General features: G+C 42.0%; 1 long non-coding RNA gene across 2 annotated transcripts in view; it reads right to left on the bottom strand.

Annotated features, from left to right (window-relative positions):
- LOC123365791 overlaps positions 1 to 19,955 on the bottom strand; it is a 41,962-nt gene extending 22,007 nt beyond the window's left edge. Inside the window, exons 1-2 of one of the 2 annotated variants that reach the window (XR_006577754.1) lie at positions 19,835 to 19,955; positions 16,673 to 16,801 (exon numbers count right to left, since the gene is read on the bottom strand). This is a non-coding gene — a long non-coding RNA (uncharacterized LOC123365791). Of the gene's footprint in view, positions 1 to 16,672; positions 16,921 to 19,834 lie in introns of those variants that run through there. The other variant, XR_006577753.1, reaches the window with a different exon arrangement.
- Between the last annotated feature and the right edge of the window lie 1,338 nt (positions 19,956 to 21,293).

Consider the following 21,293-nt stretch of genomic DNA (forward strand, 5'->3'; position numbering starts at 1 on the left):
GTTCCTAAGCTGATCAGCATGGCTCCCTCATCACCTTCACCTCAGCCATCTTCAGCTTCTCCTAGCTCTTCCTCAGGCCAAGCCCTTCACAAGCTCCATTCCCAGCTCTCACTCTGCAGGGAGACACACTAGTCCCATCCCAACCCCTGTAGAACTTCCTCATTCAACTGCTCACCCTCCAGGACCCACCCAGTTTCTGGCCACAGCCACTTCCCAAGCTCCCTTTATATGGCTCTTTGGGGATTATAGTCCCCATGATCAATGAAGAAAGTCACACACAAGTGGTGTCTGGTAGTGGTAGGCTAGCTATCCAGTATAGTCTGTCCCTTCCTCCCTTACCTCCTCCAGCCTGGGCTGAGTCAATCACATGATCTCCTTTATTGCTCATCCTCCCTTCCTGGGGACATGAGCTCAACTTATCACAGGTGGGAATGAAACCCATCTCCCATAAGGGGCCCAACTACCCTGTGATAGTGGTCAAGCACTTAGTGTTTTTCAGACAGGACGCAAGACAATCATCAGAACCTCTTAAATGATGCTGGGGGGAAATGATTCAGAGCCAAAGTACTCCCTACTGAATCATCAGCACTACTACTTGCATTAGAGCTCTGCAGGGAAAATCCAGGGTGCTGCAAGAATTCACCACAACCTGCTCTGCTTAGTGTGAGATTCCAACTCAGAGAAAATAGTGATTTTTATTAGAAGTTAACATTTAGTTTTACACTGCACTGCAGATGAATGTACCACATAGTGCCGGATCCTGCAGTCCTTACTGAAGCAAGTTACACACTGAAATCAATGAGTGATTGCCTAAGCAAAGATTGAGGAAATAAGCCCCATGTAGTGTACATTGATCTATAATGCGGTGAATCCTAAATATAAGTTTCCAGTAAAATAATCCATTATTTTTTTATGCTTGTATCCATTCTGTTAATGGCCATTCCCACAAATGGAGCCTGTTTGGTAATACTGGAGCAAAGCAAACAGCAATCTTTATAAATAGCAGCAGTATAAGAGCAATTCATAATATTCTCCCTCCAATGTTACCTTGATTCCTGCCCCTTCCTCCCACCTACCAATAGTCACTCTATGGGCTCAATCTACCCCTAGAATAACTCACTGATCTCAGTGGACATATATCAGGAATGAACTTGTCCCACTATGATAAAGAGATATTCAAGATAAAATTATTGTGCCACATTCTGTTTTTTATAATACTGGTCAAAATCTGAATTAGCTTCAATGGAGTTACTCTCCAGATTTATGCTTGTGAAAGTTGGAGCAGAGTCTGCTTTTAAACGCTTTTGCTTGTGACAAAAACTATTTTTCTTCTTTATTGAGGCAGTTTACTGCAGCATACTTCACTCAACCCGAAGAGTGAAAATACACAACTAGTTACACACTGTGTGACAGACTCTGCCCTCACTTCTCAGTGTAAATACAGAGCAACTTCATTTACTTCAGTGGAATTTCTTCATATTTACACTTCTGTAACTGAGAGCAGAATTTGGCCCTCTGTTAATCCTAACTGGGCAAACTTGTCTGTTACAAGAGGGTACATCTTGAATAACTGTTAACATCTTGGTTTACACTGGCCCATCACTATTTACATTAGTGACCCTTAACATGATTTTTCTGATCAGACAAGTTTGATATCGCTTGAGCTGCAGGAGTCTTCCCTTAACAGGATAAAGATCCAGATTCACTGGGCCCATAACCCAGTTTAACTGGACAGTTAAGCTGGGGTGGTAAAATGCAGGCAGGTTTGGGGGAATCTGGTCCAAAATATTCTAATGACATTTTTGCTCATTTGTGTGATCACAACTTGCAGATATTCAATTACCATCATAGAGGTAAGTAGAGAGCTAGGCAGAAGGTTCTACCCATGCAGCCAATTCTGACAGGATGACACCTGTTTTTTGTGAGGAGAAGTACACCATTAGAGAACAGCTCTGTACAAGCCCTTGATTGTAGAAAAGGTGCATATGATGGTTTTAGAAGTAATCACATTCCACTGCATGAGTCACTTGCACAGTAAGATGTCATTTTGCATCAGGAATAAAATATACAAACTGTCAGATGTGTGTTTAAAACATGCATTTTTCACTTCTGCTTCTGTTATTCTTTTGCTGGCAAGCCCTTGAGCCCGTATTCTGAAATAAATTTAATTTAGACTGTTCTCTTTTTGGCAGATCAGATTTCAAGATTTGTTTCTTACACAGACAAGTAAGACTGCACAGGGTAACTGAATCTGGCTACATTAAATACAGACACATGCAGTTGCACAGGGGACCTGGGTTACCTACTTTAGTTAGCACAGTAATGCTTCAGGAGAGAAACTGGGTATCCAAATAGAACGTGGCATGCTTTAGAAGGGGATTTCTCTGGCTGGAATTTTTAGAACCTGTTGGAGGGTAAAGGCTCAGAAATACCAGGATGGGGGGGAGAAGGGTTGTTTTCTTTTCTTTTTTTAAAAAACCAAAATACCTCCCAGATTTGCTTTCAACTTTACATATCTGCGAAGTTCCTACATGTTCAGTCAAAAATGGGTGAAAGTGTACACGTTCCCTGACAAAGCAACTGCTATTTGTGTGAGGGCTTCTAAAGCCTCTCCCTTGGTGTGGGGGACTGTATAGGGATCCCAGTGCTATGGAGAGTTTGTTCCTGCTCTTCTTCTACTGGGCTGAGGGAGGAAGTGGGCATGAGACATACTGGTGAACAGGGAAAGGGAGCTGGTCTCAGCTCCTCTTTCTCCTGATTGAGGGTGAGTTGTGTTCTCCTCCACCATCCCCACTTGCTCCCCTTTCAATCTTCTTCCTCCTGATGATGTGCGGGAGACAAAGCAGAAGGAATGGCTTGGTTAGCAGGGATAGGGAGGTAAGAGTGGATTTGAGGAATGGTGGTGAGTGGAATTTGGGGCAATGCATATAGAAAGGAGGAAGAGACTGGACAGGATAAGGTGGCGGCACAGGTTGGGAAAAGAGGAGAGAAAGGAAATCTCTTCCTTCTTCCACTTCATCCCCTCAGTCTTCCCACTCACCACCCTTCACTAAATCTTCTCTCATCCTATCAACACATTCCCCTTTTTTCTGCCCAAGCTGTTCTTCCCCCATTTTTTGCCTCGTGATCTGGTCTCTGGTACCCCTAGTCCATTTGCCTTTTATTCTCCCTGTACCTCCTCACATCAATTCATCAGTTCTACAGAAGGCTGCGGGGTCAGTTCAGAGTTATCTGTTCCAACACTCCATTCCGGCTCACCTCTCCCCAGCTCAGTTCTAACACCACCCCTTTTCCAATTCTGACCTCCCCCCCCAACATAACCAGCACTATTTCTGCGTGTAGTGACCTAGAGTGTTAACTCTCCATTTGCTGCTGCTCAAATCCACCCTTTCTTCCCCTATCCAGGATGAAAATGATAAATAAAAATATCCTAAACAGCTTGTAGAAATTCATGAAGAATAAATTTACAAGCAAAACAGCAGGCACATATAAATTATCTAGATCATAAGGCATATAACAGGTACTCTCAATGATTAGGACAATAATACAGATCTGAATGAAGTTCAGAAGGAAGAGAGTTTGAAAGCAAGCCATATGAAGCATCTAAATTAACTCCAGCAACATTCATGCTTCCCCACCCCCTTCTGTAATTGGTTACTGAGGAAAATAGAAGTATCATCAGCCTTGGAAAACAGTCTATTTTCTCTGGTCTACATCCACAAGTTTAGCCATAACAAAAGAAAGATTTCCTTGTTGCCAAAGGGTACAAGGGGATGAAAGGGAGGGTTGCTTGTTAAGTGATGCTCACTGTCAATGAAAACAGATTCTGTTATGACATTTACCTTGTCTGCTGCTCATTATAGCAGCATATATTCATGCTGATTATAGCTAAGACTCTGTCAAAGTTCCCATCATATACCCCCCATATTAGGGGCTTGTACAACAACCAGAATTATTTGCTCCAGGCTGAAACATGCACATTGTCCATGGGGGATGTTTTATTTTGTAAATGCTGATTGAAATAGAAGTGGCCCTCTGTCCTGCACTGGGATCCCCTTGCATGGAATGTGGGAGCCTGTGTCTACACTGAGATAAAAGACTCTTCTTATGGCCACAGCTGTCCCGGGTCAGCTGACTTGGGCTCATGGGGCTATTAAATTTCAGTGTAGATGTTCAAGCTAAGGCTGGAGCCTGGGCTTGGAAACCCTGTGAGGGGGTAGTGCTCTGAACCCAGACTCTAGCCCAAGGCTTAACATTCATACCACAATTTTATAACCTCAAGCCCAAGCCAGCTGACCCAGGCTCTGAGACTTTGTGAGACTCTGCAGATTTTGTGTAGACATACCCAAAGCTAATTCTACTCTACACAGGCATAGAGTCCATGATAGAAGACCCCCCAGCAGGATCTTTCTTCCACTATTAGAGGAGCTACTATGAAATATGTTATACAGAATGACTAATCACAATAAATGGTAGATATTTTAGACCAATTCTAGACATGGTTTTCTATTGTTCAACAGAAAAAGGATTCATTATTTTTAAATATCGGGGGTAGCCGTGTTAGTCTGTATCCACAAAAATAACAAGGAGTCCGGTGGTACCTTAAAGACTGACAGATTTATTTGGGCATAAGCTTTGGTGGTTAAAAACCCCCACAATCTGAAGAAGTGGGTTTTTACCCACCAAAGCTTATGCCCAAATAAATATGTCAATCTTTAAGGTGCCACAGGACTCCTCGTTATTTTTAAATGAAATCTTGCAGGTCATTAGGCCCTGGCCCCACAACTGATTTTGTGTGGGCACATGCTTGCACTGGCCCAGAACCCCCATGAAGTCTAAGGGGCTCTGTGTGGGCACAGGGGTATGCTCTTGCAACACGGGGCTCTTAATCATTAAATGAGTAGTTGCTGCAGTCTTGTATTATTGTTGTATCTGGAGAGGAGACCGCAGGCATGAGCTATCCCTTGAATCAGGTAATGGTACCTTGCATGCATGTTGCACAAGGAGTGTTTCCATATAAATTTATGGTATGTTTCCTGGCATTAAAATTACCCCATGAGATCGTTTGATTAAAAAACCATTTATTTCTAGAGATAATATCTCCCTCACTTGACATACAAACTGTACAAGTTCCCAGCGAGATCAGCTCCATCTGGATTTATGCCATTTTGTTATGACTGGAGACCAAGGTGAAGAGTTTGGTATGAAGAGACAGATCATTAAAACGGCAGACTTCCTATGTTTGACTACCTGCTGTTGTGCACGTTATAATGTTCATCCTAGGACCCAATTCTGCAGCTGACTATGCCCAGGTGGACCCCTGGCTTTGCTGTCAACCCATAATTACCCTGCCCCAACCTTCGCATCCTTCAGTGCAGGGACAGGGAAACTCAGAAGCAGATGCTCCTTTCCCCAACCACTAATGACTGGGAAGATGCAGCCCAGCTTTCAGTCTAGGGAGATGTAACAACCCCACCTATTCTATAGTCCTAAAGAAGATCCTCCAGAAAAGCAAAGTAAGAGTAAGACTTGATATTGCAGATGTAAAAAACCTTTCAATAAACTCATCTGAAATGTTCTTTATGCATCAAAACGTAGAAGGGCACACATGCTCGTATTTGTTTTGTTTAAAATGACGTAGCTCTATAAAGTCAAGAAATTTAGAGATAAGGCCATACCATCATGAATACACTTAGTTGTGCATTATAAGCTTTGGATCAATTAGTACCATTGCATATAGTGCTGTATATAGAGCATATTGACACTCTTCGACACAGTGAATTAACAACAATGAAAAATCTTGGAGTGTCCTTAGTTTGACAGTAAAATTTATGTCATAATTGAGTTTTGCATTTATGCCATTCAACTAAGGGAGCCTAAGACAGTTTAAGCCAAAAAAATGTATATTTTGAACTAAAGGGGTGTTTATAAAATCCAGTATTAAACAAAATATTTCCATTGCACTTAAAAAAAATCAATGAAAGCAGTTTAGTTCAGTGTAAATATTCCCTTCCAGTGTTGGAAAACTAAACACAGAAGCATTGCGCTAGTGCACAAGAACCAGAAAGTGAAACTGACTAGAAATGGACCTAACATCACTGTCTGTGCTGAGCAAAAAGTAAATAAGCAGCATAAATGAAGAAAATAAACTACTGTCAGTTTTAAACATTCTATTACCTTTGACAACCTCATGTGTTAATAGTCATACAAGTGAAGGAGTTTTGTAAGAATATATAGGGCCACAGTCTGGTCTCAGTTGCACTAGGGTAAAACTAGTGTAACTTCACTAAAGGCAGAGGCCATGATTCTCGGGTCTGGCTGAGCTACATCCATCATAGAAGCAGATGGGAATGGGGGTGAAGGAGGGTGGGACATGAATTTACAACTCAAAAAGGCGGGGGGAATAGACAAACAATAGGTAAACAAACTGTCCCGGACCGCCAGCAGATTTCCCTGACAGGCCGCATGCCAAAGGTTGCTGATCCCTGTTCTAAAGCCTTTCACATGCTCTTTCAATATTCGGCCTTTTTCTTAACTTGATCCTGAATTTTCAGAACCTATATGCATCCTTGCATTTCCCACCATCCTCTAATCTCTCAAGATCACAATTTGGAAATATACAGGGTAATGTGACAGCTCTTGCAATTTTATCATGAGTTTTGCAGTATTTGATGCGGTTTTTAAGGCTCCAGCTCTTGGAATCATAGGAATACACCAGGCTCTTAGCTTTCTTAAAAGAGTTCCTAGCCCTTGTGGGAATGCTAAAAGAGCGCTCAAGGATGATAAGACAATTGTGGAGAAACTAAATGAATTATTTGCATTGGTCTTCATGGCTGAGGATGTGAGGGAGAGTCCCAAACCTGAGCTCATCTTTTTAGATGACAAATCTGAGGAACTGTCCCAGATTGAGTTGTCATTAGAGGTGGTTTGGGAACAAACTGATAAACCAAACAGTAATAAGTCACCAGGACCAGATGGTATTCACCCAAGAGTTCTGAAGGAACTCAAATGAAATTCCACAACTACTAACTGTAGTCTGTAACTTATCATTTAAATCCGCTTCCAAATGACTGGAGGATAGCTAATGTGATGCCTTTTTTTTTTTTTTTTTTAAAGGGCTTCAAAGGTGATCCCAGCAATTACAGACCAGTAAGCCTGACTTCAGTACCGGGCAATCTGGTTGAAACTATAGTGAAGAACAAAATTGTCAGACACATAGATGAACATAATTTGTTGGGGAAGAGTCAACATGATTTTTGTAAAGTGAAATCATGCCTCACCAATCTGCTAGTGAGAATTCTCTGAAGGGATCAACAAGCATGTAGACAAGGAGGATCCAGTGGATATAGTGTACTTAGATTTTCAGAAAGCCTTTGACAAGGTCTGTCACCAAAGGCTCTTAAACAAAGTAAGCTGTCATGGGATAAGAGGGAAGGTCCTCTTATGGATTGGTAACTGGTTAAAAGATGGGAAAGAAAGGGTAGGAATAAATGGTCAATTTTCAGAATGGAGAGAAGTAAATGTGGTGTCCTCCAGGAGTCTGTACTGGGACCAGTCCTATTCAACATATGCATAAATGATCTAGAAAAAGGGGTAAACACTGAGTTGCAAAATTTGCAGATGATACAAAACTACTCAAGGAAGACTGCGAAGAGCTACAAAAGAATCTCTCAAAACTGGGTGACTGGGCAACAAAATGGCAGATGAAATTCAATGTTGATAAATGCAATGTAATTCACATTGGAAAACAATCCCAACTATACGTATAAAATGATCGGGGCTAAATTAGCTGTTATCACTCCAGAAAGATCTTGAAGTCACTGTGGCTAGTTCTCTGAAAACATCCACTCAACATGCAGTAGCAGTCAAAAAAGCAAAACAGAATGTTGGGAATCATTAAGAAAGGGATAGATAATAAGACAAAAAATATAGTGCCTCTACATAAATCTATGGTATGCCCACATCTTGAATACCGTGTGCATGTGATCGTCCCATCTCAAAAAAGATATATTGGAATTGGAAAAGGTTCAGAAAAGGGCAACAAATATGATTAGGGGTATGGAATGGCTTCCGTATGAGGAGAGATTCATAAGACTGGGAGTTTTCATCTTAGAAAAGAGACGACTAAGGGGGAATATGATAGAGGTCTATAAATTCATGACTGGTGTGGAGAAAGTAAATAAGGAAATGTTAGTTACTCCTCCTCATAACAAAAGAACTAGGGATCACCAAATGAAATTAATAGGCAGCAGGTTTAAAAAAACCCAAAACAAATAAAAGGAAGTATTTCTTCACACAATGCACAGTCAACCTGTGGAACTCTTTGCCAGAGAATGTTGTGAAGGCCAAGACCATAACAGAGTTCAAAAAAGAACTACATAAATTCATGGAGGATAGGTCTGTGACGGTACCTCCCATAAGGCTTTACGAAAATATGCTTAGAATGTGTTTTATGCTACATATGCCATGTAACATATCTCCATAAAGGTTATGATTTACTGAATGGATTAATCCTATTTGTATGCATGTATCATTTTTGTATTCGAAGTTATGAATGTTGACTGTGCACTAGCTTGATTTCTAAATAACTTTAGTAGAGCATTTGGTCAAATTCAACATTCCTTTCTTCAGGAACTAAGTACTTAATCAAGAAACACTTAAAGGACAATGGATCTTGGAATGCTCCAATCCACATAGCAAGTCTACTTGACGATGTTAAAGGTAGCATGTAAACAATGGATGCTACCTGTAAAAACTGAGTCATGCATGGACATATTACTTGCCCAAGTGACTCCTAAACTCCATCTTGGAACTGGACTTTGAATGAGGAGAGGGTCTCCACCCACAAGAGAAAGTCTATTTAGCCAGCTGAAGACAAAATGCAGGGGTCTCCCAGGGGTTTAAAGAAAGAGCCCGTCCACCTCCAGGATACTTGAAAGAAACTGGAACAAAGGACAGTGTTCAAGGGGGTGAGTGACTGCTGGACCCAGGCTAAAAGACGATTAGTCTGCAAAAGGGAGCGTTCTGGAACTGGTGAGGATCTTATCTGTATTCAGTTTGATTAGACATATAGATTTGCACATTTTATTTTATTTTGCTAGGTGACTTACTTTGTTCTGTCTGTTACTACTTGGAACCACTTAAATCCTACTTTCAGTATTTAATAAAATCACTTTTTATTTATTAATTAACTCAGAGTATGTATTAATACCTGGGGGAGCAAACAATTGTGCATCTCTCTCTCTATCAGTGTTATAGAGGGTGAACAATTTATGAGTTTACCCTGTATAAGTTTTATACAGGGTAAAACGGATTTATTTGGGTTTAGGCCCCATTGGGAGTTGGGCATCTGAGTGTTAAAGACAGGAACACTTCTGTGAGCTGCTTTCAGGTAAACCTGCAGCTTTGGGGGAAGTAATTCAGACCCTGGGTCTGTGCTGGAGCAGACAGGCGTGTCTGGCTCAGCAAGACAGGGTGCTAGAGTCCTGAGCTGGCAGGGAAAGCAGGGGTAGAAGTAGTCTGGGCACATCAGGTGGCAACTCCCAGGGGGTTTTGTGATCCAACCCGTCACAAGGTCCATCAATGACTATTAGCCAGGATGGGTAGGGGATAGTGTCCCTAGCCTCTGTTTGCCAGAAGCTAGGAATGAGTGACAGGGAATAGATCACTCAATTACCTGTTCATTCCCCCTGGGGTACCTGGCATTGCCCACTGTTGGAAGACCGGATACTGGGCTAGATGGACCTTTGGTCTGACCCAGTGTGGCCATTCTTATGTTGGCAATCAAAAAGAACCCCACATTTTGAAAAATCTCAAGATTTGTGGGGCTGACTCAGGATTTTTGAATGCTTGGGTTGTCAATACTGAGTTTGTGTCTTATTCAGTAAGTCCCAAAAGTGATAGAGAGCGAAATAATGGCAATATAAGTATCATTTCTGACCACCTTGACATCCACCAACCCTGCTAGTCAAACACACACCATTTCAAATAAGTACAGTCCACATCCTTAGAGGATACTCTCAACTTCTGCTCTGTGCGCTCTCATGCTATGCAACACATTAATGCAACAGCTGACAACATTAATCAGTAGCATTAGAAGCACTCACATGACTTGACCTGTATAATCTATTTGAAGACACTGCTCTTTCTCTGACACTGAATTTATGTCTGTCCCATTTATTTTTACCAGTCATTTGCAGATCAGTCTAAAACACCCAGTAGCATCACTGTGATTATTGAGCTACCCAGATCAAGTTAGCATCAACACTAGGCATTTTGTAAAGCTAGTTAAAAATATTCTATAGAAGCTTTTTTTTTTCCCTTGGACAGAAAGTTATTTGTATCTAAATGAAAATTTTCCATGGAAAATTTGTTTCATTTGACTTCCCCCCTCCATACAACAAACAAAACAAAGTCTCAGGGAGTGTCGGAGGGGTGGGGGAGAAGGTTGCCACTGAAGAAGAGGGAATAAAAGGGGGGAGGGGAAAAGGATCAAACAAAAATTATCCCCCCAAACCTTAAAAATCTGTTTGCAAATACCACCACAGGAGCTTTTATCTGAGAGCTACTCTTTTGTACTGGTGTATTTCTGCTAATGATGGGCAAATCTGATCTAAACAAAGGACATCGCAGGAAGAAGTCCAGAGCAGGGCAATGGAAAGGATTACAATCCTGAGGGCTTTCCATATGAGGAGAGATTAGAAGGACTAATTGTATTTAGTTTGTGAAGACAAAGGGAGGTAAGAAATATAAAAACAATGAACTGTATAGAAAAGCCCATCCAAGAGCTTGCCCATAACACAAGAATAAGGAGCAACATAATGAAATTAAAAGGCAACAAATATAAAACAGATAAAAATGATGGTCCTCGCTCTGTCACTGCATGGTGAGGACAAGGCTAACCAACTGCAGGAGCATTATTGCTGGAGAGCTCAAACAAGCAGCTCCCCCTCATTAGGGCCAGATTGTGCCTGGAAGGAACTGGCTTGCATTGGGGTTATATGAAGTTCTACAGGCCTTTGGTATTGCTCCAGAACAGATTGCCCCTCAGGGATCTCATGGAACGCCATTTGCTGTGGAGCAAGCAGGGGGTAGTTGCCCCTAAAAAAAACAAAAAACTATTTGCCACCCAGGCTTTTCATGATCTATATACTCCACTTTTTGCCCCTACAGACTTTGCAGGACATAATTGAATTACGTATAATGTTTTACAGAATGATACAGCTTTTCCTCCACCCCCAAACCTTTCTGAAATAATGTCTCTGCCTACACTGGGGAAAATCCCTAACTGTTTAAGCCAGCTACATAGCCCCTTGCACCTCACGATCCAATGCTGACATTTAGAAGAAGCTTTTAACCAATGTTTCAGCTGGAAAAATTGAAAAAGTCAATTTTGTTTCAATATCAAATCTGGCCAAATATAAATATCTATATCTATATCTCACAAAAAGGGGGGGAAATACCCAAAACAGCCAAATTAAACTAAGAAACTCAAAAAAATTATTCAACCAAAATGTTTTGTTCAACTTGAAACAAATACAACAAAATTGACAACAATTTTTGACCAAAACATTTTGAGTTGAATTTGAGATTTTCAATTTGATAAAAAAAACCAAGTTTTTCATTAGAATCAAACCAGATTTTTGGGGGGGAATTTATCTATTTGCACCCTGGAACCAAAAGAATCCATTATTTACTCAGTTCTAGTTGTGACTGTCCATGCATGTTGAATGGTAGAAGGAAGAGAGGAAGCATCCTACACCTGCATCTACTTGGGCATGCATGCAAGCTAGTCCTTATCAAGAAAGGTAAAGCAAAAGCAGATAGAGTGATGCCGGTTTTAAATTTGGGAGTGTGTAAGAGAATAGGTATGGCCCTTGAGTCCTGCCTGCTTGCCACTGCAGTTGCAAACTTTGGTCACTCCTAGGTTATGTGCAGTTACATTAGCTAGGATAAACATAAGAGCAATCAATCCTCATGCTTCAGAGCATAAACTGCTCACTAGCTGATATAGGTATAAGAATCCATTTTGAAAAGCGTTTTAAAGTGCCCTTCTCAGGGAATGACTAGCAATAACTGTTTTTTATAGTTAATCATATCAATATGTAGACTCACTGCAAGCACACCCCCTCGTGGCTGGGCATGTGTAGCAGGTTTTCCTTTAACACCCCTGGTGACAGTTGCTTGGGTCCCATAGTGGTCTGCCTCTTCTTATGACTTGGCCCTCTGTCCAGGCCACTGCAAAATCTCTCCCTTTCCAGGGTATCAACATCCCAAACAGATAGTGTCCCACATGACATTGGTCATAAATGTGATGAAATCCACCATCCCTGCATGCCTCCTTTTCCATCCCATCCTTCAGTCAATAGTGGCTCCAGGGCTTCTCCTTGGAGCTTTTAACCAACATTCAGAAGCAAAAACACAAGCACAACAAAAGCAACTTCTGCCCCTCCAGCTTAATTTTTAATACATCCTGGGTCTTCCCCCAGCTCTCCATTGTTTGGTAGAACGCTGACGTTCAAGGTTTACCTCTCTGGAGCCTCACTTCTAATCTGGATCCACCACTCCCATGTACCCTCAAGGCTGTCTGCCTGGCAGTTGGCCCTCTCCCAAAAATCTCCTTCACCCTCTCTCATCAGAGCCTGTAAACTCCCTCCTGAAGCTCCTCTTCAGTTGAGCACCTTCCTGAGTTTCTTCCCTGGAGAACCAGGTTCTACTCTTTTACCATGGCTCACTGCCAGAATATGCCATACCCTGGTGACTCCTCTGTTCCTCTCTGAGTTCCATTGTCTACTCCTCAAAGAGAGAAACTAAAAGTTCTTCTCTCCCTACAACTATTTTTCTTGTATTTTACAGCACAGCAGACTCACATTCTGAGTCCATAATTGCCAAGTGCTGAATTTCAGTCTTGCTCTTTTCCCAGTATTTTTGAAACAATTGTAATCTTGCTTTTTAATGGTGCTGCATTGTCTTGGTATTCTTAACAGGTATTTTAGTGTTATCATCACTTTTAGGTGCCTGAATTTGTCATACAAAATCCCCCTGGCAATATTACACTCCTAGAGGGAGACTAACTGTTTCTTTGGCCTTGCATGTCTCACACCGCCCATCTTCATGTTTATTAATTATGGACAAGTTACTGTTTAAGCCACAGTGTCTGGTCAGTATTTGGAGAAGAGCTAATGCACTCTTTCTCTCAGATTCTTGTAGTACGTCAGCATTTTCCATTCCAGGGCAGTGGAAGCGGGTGCAGACTCACCCAGCGCTGCCTCCTGCTGATTGTCTGTGGGAATTAGCTCACCAGCCCTCTGGAGCGCCCTCTGTCAGCCGGTGATCCGCTACCGCTGGGCCCCCATGTCTCTCCCAGACCCCAGTACCCCTTTCTCTGGGTTGCTGCCCCCCTGGCAGGTTTGGGGGTCTCCCCACCTCAGGGAACCCCCACCCACTAACCCCACCTCACCTCAGTCTGGGCTATTGCCAGTCACCATCTAGCCCCACTCCCTGGGGCAGACTGCAGCATAAGCCACTCATCACAGGCAAGGGGGTTCAGACCTGCTGCCTTCCTCTACCACCCAGTACCCTTTTAGGCCTTAAACCAGGCATTGCAGCCTGGGGAGTTACCAGCCAGGAGCTCCCCTGGCTTTCCCAAGCCTTGCTTCACTCCAAGTACCCTTTCTGCTAGGCAGCCAGGCCCTGCTCCCTCTCAGACCAGAGAGCCTTCTGAACTCCTGGCTTCCCTGACCTTTATAGAGCCAACTGGGTCTGTTTGGAGCATGTCCTACAGCTGAGGCTGCCTCCCAATCAGCCCAGCTTTTCTCTCAGCCCCAACCCTCTGCCAGGGCTGTTTTTAAGCCCTTCCAGGCAGGAACGGGGGACCACCCCACTACACGCATACTTCATTAAAAATCTTTCCCTCCGTGTTTCTTTTGTCCATACTTCCTGCCACCCCCTTTCTTAGTTAATTTTTAATTAGTTTTTAAACTTCTGTTTACATAGAAGGATCTCTATGCCAATTTTTACAGCATTTTTGCTACTTTGTCTGCCACCTCATTTCTTACTATCCCAACATGCACTGGGATCAATGTTATTTCAATGATTATTGCCATCTGTGACAATTCTGTTAGTAAGAAGATTTCATTAATTATGTCACTTCTGCTATCTGAATTCCCATTTCCAATCCCCACTAGTCCTGATAGTGATTCTGAAAAGATGATAACGGAGGTAAGTCACATATCCAGGATCCAATATAATGCCAACATTATGCCTGCCAGTTCAGGCCTTATAAAAAACTTACAAAATTTGATAGCCTCATGGATTTTTTTTATTCCAAGCATTGGGATGGAGAATGCTGTCCTCATCCTCCCAGTTCTCTCATCTTTAGACCCATCTGTAGATATTTGGCAATGTTTGCCTCCATTTATTACATATACATTTAGGCTCTCCTTTTCTCCTCCCCCCCGCCCTTTTAATTTCATTATATAGTTCCACATTTATATCAGGGGAATCCCCTTCTAACCTGTGCTTCCTTTCTATATAGTCACCACCCAACTCCTTCCCCTTCATCTTTAATTAAGCCTGGTGTCCCTCCAGGTGCAGCCAGGTGGGTTAATTGGCCTTGTGTTCACATTAATCCTTTCAGGGCCATCACTGTATGTGTGTATATAAATCATGCAGCATATATATTGTTGTAGTAGGTGCCACAAGGTAATCTGTTATACACAGTCTTCTAAGTTGTTTTTCTTAGCAAGCAAATATTCAGGCTTGGGAAGACATGCTGTAATATGCAAGGGTTGTGTGTAGAGAAAGTGACCCTGGAGACAGAGCCATGCATGAAATGCTTAATTTGGACCAGGGCTTGCCAGGGCTGAGCTCTGGCACCTCTAGGCTTGGCAGTTCATTGCCCCAGCCCCTCTGGGTTTGCCACATCAGTTATGAAAGCAAAAAAAATTGCTTGAGCCCTGGCACCTCTTTCATTACAAATTAAGCACTGTGTGCAAGCAGCAGGAGACTTTGTTCTTTGATTGGAGTCAATTCTTGAAACAGAGTTACTTTCTGGAAAGTGGGTGTTGGCTTTTGGCTGAAATTCTTGAGGGATAGAATTGCCCTGCATGCTTTTTGACCTCTTCTGCACCAGGGCTGGTGTTTATATGTCAATAAAAAGGTGATGATGTTTTCATAGCAGGACACTGGTGTCAAAACAATAGGCAACAATTTAATACAAATCTCATTGGATGCATCTCTATCAGGAATATGTTTACCTGTCTGTCACCAGTGATGCACCTGGCACCAGACTGCCAGGGATATGTAAGAATTAGTGTAAAAGAGGGCTCTGGATTTTTTTGCCACCTTGGCATGGACTGCTCTATACAAGACTGTCTAGTGTAGATGAGTTCAGGAAAAAGAGGCACATCATCAGGATTTATATAGCCAGAGGGCAAAAAAGGGGATGTAGAGGAAAACCAACTATCAGGAGGGGAAAGAAGAAATCCTGGAGGCCTTAGAAATCATCACATAAAACCATCCTCAAGCAGCATGTGCCAGAGAATACAAAATAAGTTCTCCCTTCTGTGTAGCGCCTTGTCTTTTTATTTTTTGCAATTAACTTTAAAAATAATTTCTGTATAGCAGCTTATGGGGACACTGCCATGGGAGTTATTACCCCAATTACTATAGACAATTCACACAACCCACAGTCTAGTGCTTTGTCTGGGTGCTCTTTGCTGCCAAACTTCTTTTTCCAGGCCAGATTTTTTAACTTGTTTAGTTCCGAATTCCCCATCTTCTTCCCTATAGTGGAAAACATCTCTGCTTGCTGCTATAGCCTCCAGCTGGATTCCCCTAGACACAGCAGAAGTTGGGGAGTCACCAGTGAAGCTGATTGTGGCTCCTGATTCCTAGGGACAGCTGGGGGCTGGTTCAGCCTCTGGTGTACTGTTGAGCAACCCCCAATAGTGCTCAAAACTATACCCAGGCCACAGTAACCCCTAGCTGGCTGGCTGTCAGTTGCCCTCCATCCATGGCCATGGCCTGCTCCCACCTTACCCCATCTACTGGGAGCTAACATTGGTCTGGTTATAGCAACTCTATGCCACCTGGGGATTATCCCCTATTTCCAGGGGCATCCTTTGCTATGGGGTCAGCAGGGCAGTTGCACCTCCCAGACTTTGGTTTGCTGCCCCCCAGACTTTTCATAGGTCTATGCTCAACTTCTCTCACACTCCAGCTTTGCAGGATATCCCATGTAATGCTCTATACGCGGATGCAGCTTTGCTCCCCACAGAACTTTTTCTGAAATGACACCCCTACTTACATTGGGGGAGTCCCCAACTGGTTAAAGCAGCTACATGACTTCTTTGTGCCACCAGATTGGTGCTTCAGGAGCATAGCAAGACTCAGCATTGAGCTCTGTATATTTGACATTTTGGAGAGCTGCTGTTCTTCCAGGAGAGGAAGACTGTCAATTTTTGCCTTAAAAATCCTGCCTCCTCTCAACCTCCCACCCAAATCCACATGCCCATGAGAATACAAAAGCCTTGATGGTTAGTTCCAGAATTTGGAGACAGAAGCTTTGATATAGAATAAATCCTATTCTGCAGCAGGATAGTTAAACTTAGGCAATTCAGTGTTACTACAACATATTCCATTGCAAGTGTGTGCTTTTTAAATAACTTACTTTGCTCTTCTTTGCTCTTCCTCCACCATGTTTACTTTGTCAGCAGCTATGGCTTCTAGAGTTCATATGAAGTCCTCCCTCCTTATTCTCTTCTGCCCACAGGAACTCAATCCTTATTTGCCACTTGCCCTTGTATAATATTGTAAGAGAAACATTGTCAACTTTTGCAAAAGTGGATGGGTATTTTTGGAACTCCAGCTACTGAAATTACATGAAAATCTTATTGTTCCTTTAAAAGAAAAGTTATTTCCCCTTATGATTAGTAACAAGGTATCCTGCCCCTTTCAGAGCCAGAGGCTTGAAGCTGGCCAGCCCCATCCAATTAGCCCCACTTGCCTCACCTGGGATGAGGTGTGGGGTTTAATTAGTAAAATCAGCTGGGTACAGAGCAGCAGGAAGCTATAAGTGGGGACTGTTCAGGAAGAGAAACAGACTACTGGGAAGGAATAGGTTCCAATAGGCACTGTGGCGTGCCCAGGGAAGGTGTGGGAGATACCAGTAGGAAAGACTGGAAGTTTGGACTTGGTGAAGATTTGAGAGCTTAATGTAGGCTTTGAATGTGTTGTTTTAATAAATACAGCCCCATGGAGGGATGTAGCTGAACCAGAGAAGAGTTTGTTTTAAGGGCCTTGAGCTGAAGGAGAGGGGAAAGGGGGGCAGATTGTCTCCTCAACATGTCCCATGGCCTAAAGATACTCTGCAGGTTTTCTCTGCTTTTTGCTTGACAAGTGGTGCATGGACCCTCACATATTGCTAAGTCTCAACTCTAAGCCGGCTCCCAATACACACTCTATACTGCGCAGCCCAGAACATATACTAAGTTGAAAGAAAATAACTAATTTCCTGGATTCTTTGCGCATATTGTGTATCTCTGAGTTTCACAAAGCTAAGGTAGAAGTTATTCCAAAAATGAAGGTGCTAAAAATATCCAGGCTTAGGAATGAAATAACAAACACATATGTCAGTTTCTCCTTCTAGGTATATAAATCTTGTCTTGAAGAGCTGTAGTCAAGAAATTTGAGTAAGACTCCCCTTAGTAACCACACTGCAAATATAAAAGTACTAATGATTTCTTTAGGCAATAATGATTCACTATGTCAAACAGCAAATGCATAGGCGCCTGACTAATAATCACAGAAGGACATGGAATAACAAATGTTCACTAGCTTACAAAAAACATCCAACAAAACGTGCTTAGACGCCTCTGCCTTTTCTAAATTAAAATATGCAGCATGCCATTTCTGGAAAATGTACACAATATTTATAGCATTTAGTCATAATTAAAAACAGAATGCCAGATTCTGGCTGCTTTTGCATGCATGTGTAAGGGAGGGAGAAGGAATCATTTCTCTGCTTGCACATCTGCAGGGGAGGAGCTAAAATCTTGATGACATAGGCAGGAAGGGACCTTGAGAGGTCATCTAATCCAGTCCCCTGTACTCATGGCAGGACTAAGTATTATCTACACCATCCCTGACAGGTGTTTGTCTAACTTTCTCTTAAAAATCTCCAATGATGATTTATTATTATATTATTTATAATTATTATAATAATAATTATAAATTCCACAATCTCCCTAGGCAATTTATTCCAGTGCTTAACCACCATGACAGTCAGGAAGTTTTTCCTAATGTCCAACCTAAACCGCTCTTGCTGCAATTTAAGCCCATTGCTTCTTGTCCTATCTGCAGAGGTTAAGAACAACAATTTTCCTCCCTCCTCCTTGTAACAACCTTTTATGTACTTGAAAAATCTTATCATGTCCCCTCTTGGTCTTCTCTTCTCCAGACTAAACAAATCCAATTTTTTCAATCTTCCCTCATAAGTCATGTTTTCTAGACCTTTAATCATTTTGTTGCTCTTCTCTGGACTTTCTCCAGTTTGTCCACAACTTTCCTGAAATGTGGTGCCCATAACTGGACACAAAACTCCAACTGAGTTCTAATTAGCATGGAGTAAAGCGGAAGGATTACTCCTGGTGTCTTGCTTACAACAGTCCCGCTAATACATCGCAGAATGATGTTTGCTTTTTTTGCAACAGAGTTACACTGTTGACTCATATCTAGCTTGTGATCCACTATGACCCCCAGATTCATTTCTGCAGTACTCTTTCCTAGGCAGTCATTTCCCATTTTGTACGTGTGCAACTGATTGGTCCTTCCTAAATGGAGTACTTTGCATTTGTCCTTCTTTAATTTCATCCTATTTACTTCCGACCATTTCTTCAGTTTGTCCAGATCATTTTGAATTTTAATCCTATCCTCCAAAGCACTTGCAACCCCTCCCAGCTTGGTATCATCCACAAAGTTTATAAGTGTACTCTCTATGCCATTATCTAAATCATTAATGAAGATATTAAACAGAGCCGGACCCAGAACTGAGCCCTGCAAGAAGCCACTCAATATGCCCGTCCAGCTCAACTGTGAACCACTGATAACTACTCTCTGGGAATGTTTTTCCAACCAGTTATGCACCCACCTTATTGAAGCTCCATCTAGGTTGTATTTTCCTAGTTTGTTTATGACATCATGTGAGACAGTATCAAAAGCGTTACTAAAGTCAAGATATACCACATCTACTGCTTCCCCGCCATCCACAAAGCTTGTTACCCTGTCAAAGAAAGCTATTAGGTTGGTTTGACACAATTTGTTCTGGACAAATCCATGCTGACTGTTACTTATCATCTTCTTATCTTCTAAGTGTTTGAAAATTGATTGCTTAATTATTTGCTCTATTATCTTTCCATGTACTGAAATGAAGCTGACTGGGCAGTAATTCCCCAGGTTGTCCTGATTTCCCTTTTTATAGATGGCACTATATTTGCCTTTTTCCATCAGCAAGCACCTTTCACACTGGACAGTTCCCCCAGCCTGGCTTTCTGAGAGTGGGAAATGCAGGCCAAAGTCTCTGCAAATCCAGACCAGGATCTGGGTAGAGGCATCCATGGTCAGGTTCTCTGTCTGGATCCAGATGCAGGTGGAGGAGACATGAGCAGTACTGACACTGGCAACGTGGTCCTTCCTAACTATAATGATTATATTACGACTTCCTCTTACAAACTCCCAGACAGACAGTCCCAATGGACGCTGTAACTTTAAATAACCTGAACGAGAAAGAAAAACACAAACAGCCAAACAAACTCATTCACCCCAAGATTAGTACCTGCACCTTGTTCATTCAGCAGGGGGATTGCCTTCTCCCCATCTCAAACTCCCCTGTTTGTGGTCCCCTGTCCAAACAAATTCATACAGCTCTAGTTTGAATGTAGTTGTTACGTGTGCCTAGAGATTGAGATAAATATTATATAAATTGAAATAAATAAGTAAATAGTCAGAAATACACGGGAAGTGAGAGAAAAAGAGAGATTGATTTTATCTTCCTGGTAACTGTTATCTTCTGAATAAATCTTATTCCCAGCACTGTCTGCCTGCTAACTTCTGCTTGTCCGTCTATTAATTTAGAATGCTTCCATAAACATAGTCAGTGTAGCTAAGCACCTGTCGAAGAAAAACTAAGTTCTCGCTTTTTGTTTGGGTGCAGCAAAATCAAAATACTTTATTAATTTCTCTAGTGAACACAAGAGGAAGAGAGTGTCAGGAACTGGGTCCCGGACGGATCTCTCTCAATTAGTAAACAATCATAGCAATTTTTATACCTTTGTTACAGACAGTGGCTAGCAAACCCTGGAGACATTGAAGATAAACATTTGCATTTGTTTATACATAAGCCTATTCGCTATCTTATTTGTCTGCAATACTAGAACAGAAAACAAGACTGCAATTCACAAGGTCGTAACGACTCTTCACACAATTCTCTCTGTACCACATATCTTACAGCATGCAGGGTCACATCTTAACTTCTGCTATATTAGCTAACATACATTAAGATCCCTTCAAACCTTTATTAATTAATTCTTGGCCTCCACACACCATAACAGACACGCCTTAAAAATGTTGATTGAGGATCATCGGGAGACATCTATATTTAAAAGGAGCTCTTGGAAATGGGAGCTTAGGGGGAAATGATAAATATTTAAGATATTTCTGAGCAAAGATATATCAGTATATTGGGATAAAGGATTAGGTACTGCTCAAATGCTAAAAGAGACTTTAAAAGCCAAACCACACAATAAGCATTTTGGATTCTCTACAGGTGATGTGACTAATACTTTGTCTTCACTGACACAAAGGAGGTCGGGTGGGTTAGGATGACCCGACAGCAAGTGTGAAAAATCGGGACAGGGGGTGGAGGGTAATAGTAGCCCATATAAAAAAAGCCCCAAATATTGGGACTGTCCCTATAAAATTGGGACATCTGGTCACCCTAGGGGGGTTTAACAGCAAAATAACTAATGAGCAATAGTTATCTCACTGCTAAATCCTAGTGCAGACAAGGCACCTGTAGTGTTTACCATGAAGTAACTAAGCAAGGTCAACTCTGTATCCCCCCCTCCACCAGTGGTTTACGTCACCAACTGCAGTGTCTTGTTTCAGCTATGATTTTACAGTGAGCTAGCTAATGTATCTACCTTAGTTCTCTCGCAGTAAAAAATCCCATCTTTTGAGCAGTGAAGACAAATCCTGAGATACTCTGAGCTAGCAAAGAGAGAAAGTTTTAGGCT

The sequence above is a fragment of the Mauremys mutica genome, chromosome 3 (assembly GCF_020497125.1).
Source record: "Mauremys mutica isolate MM-2020 ecotype Southern chromosome 3, ASM2049712v1, whole genome shotgun sequence".
NCBI lineage: Eukaryota > Metazoa > Chordata > Testudines > Geoemydidae > Mauremys > Mauremys mutica.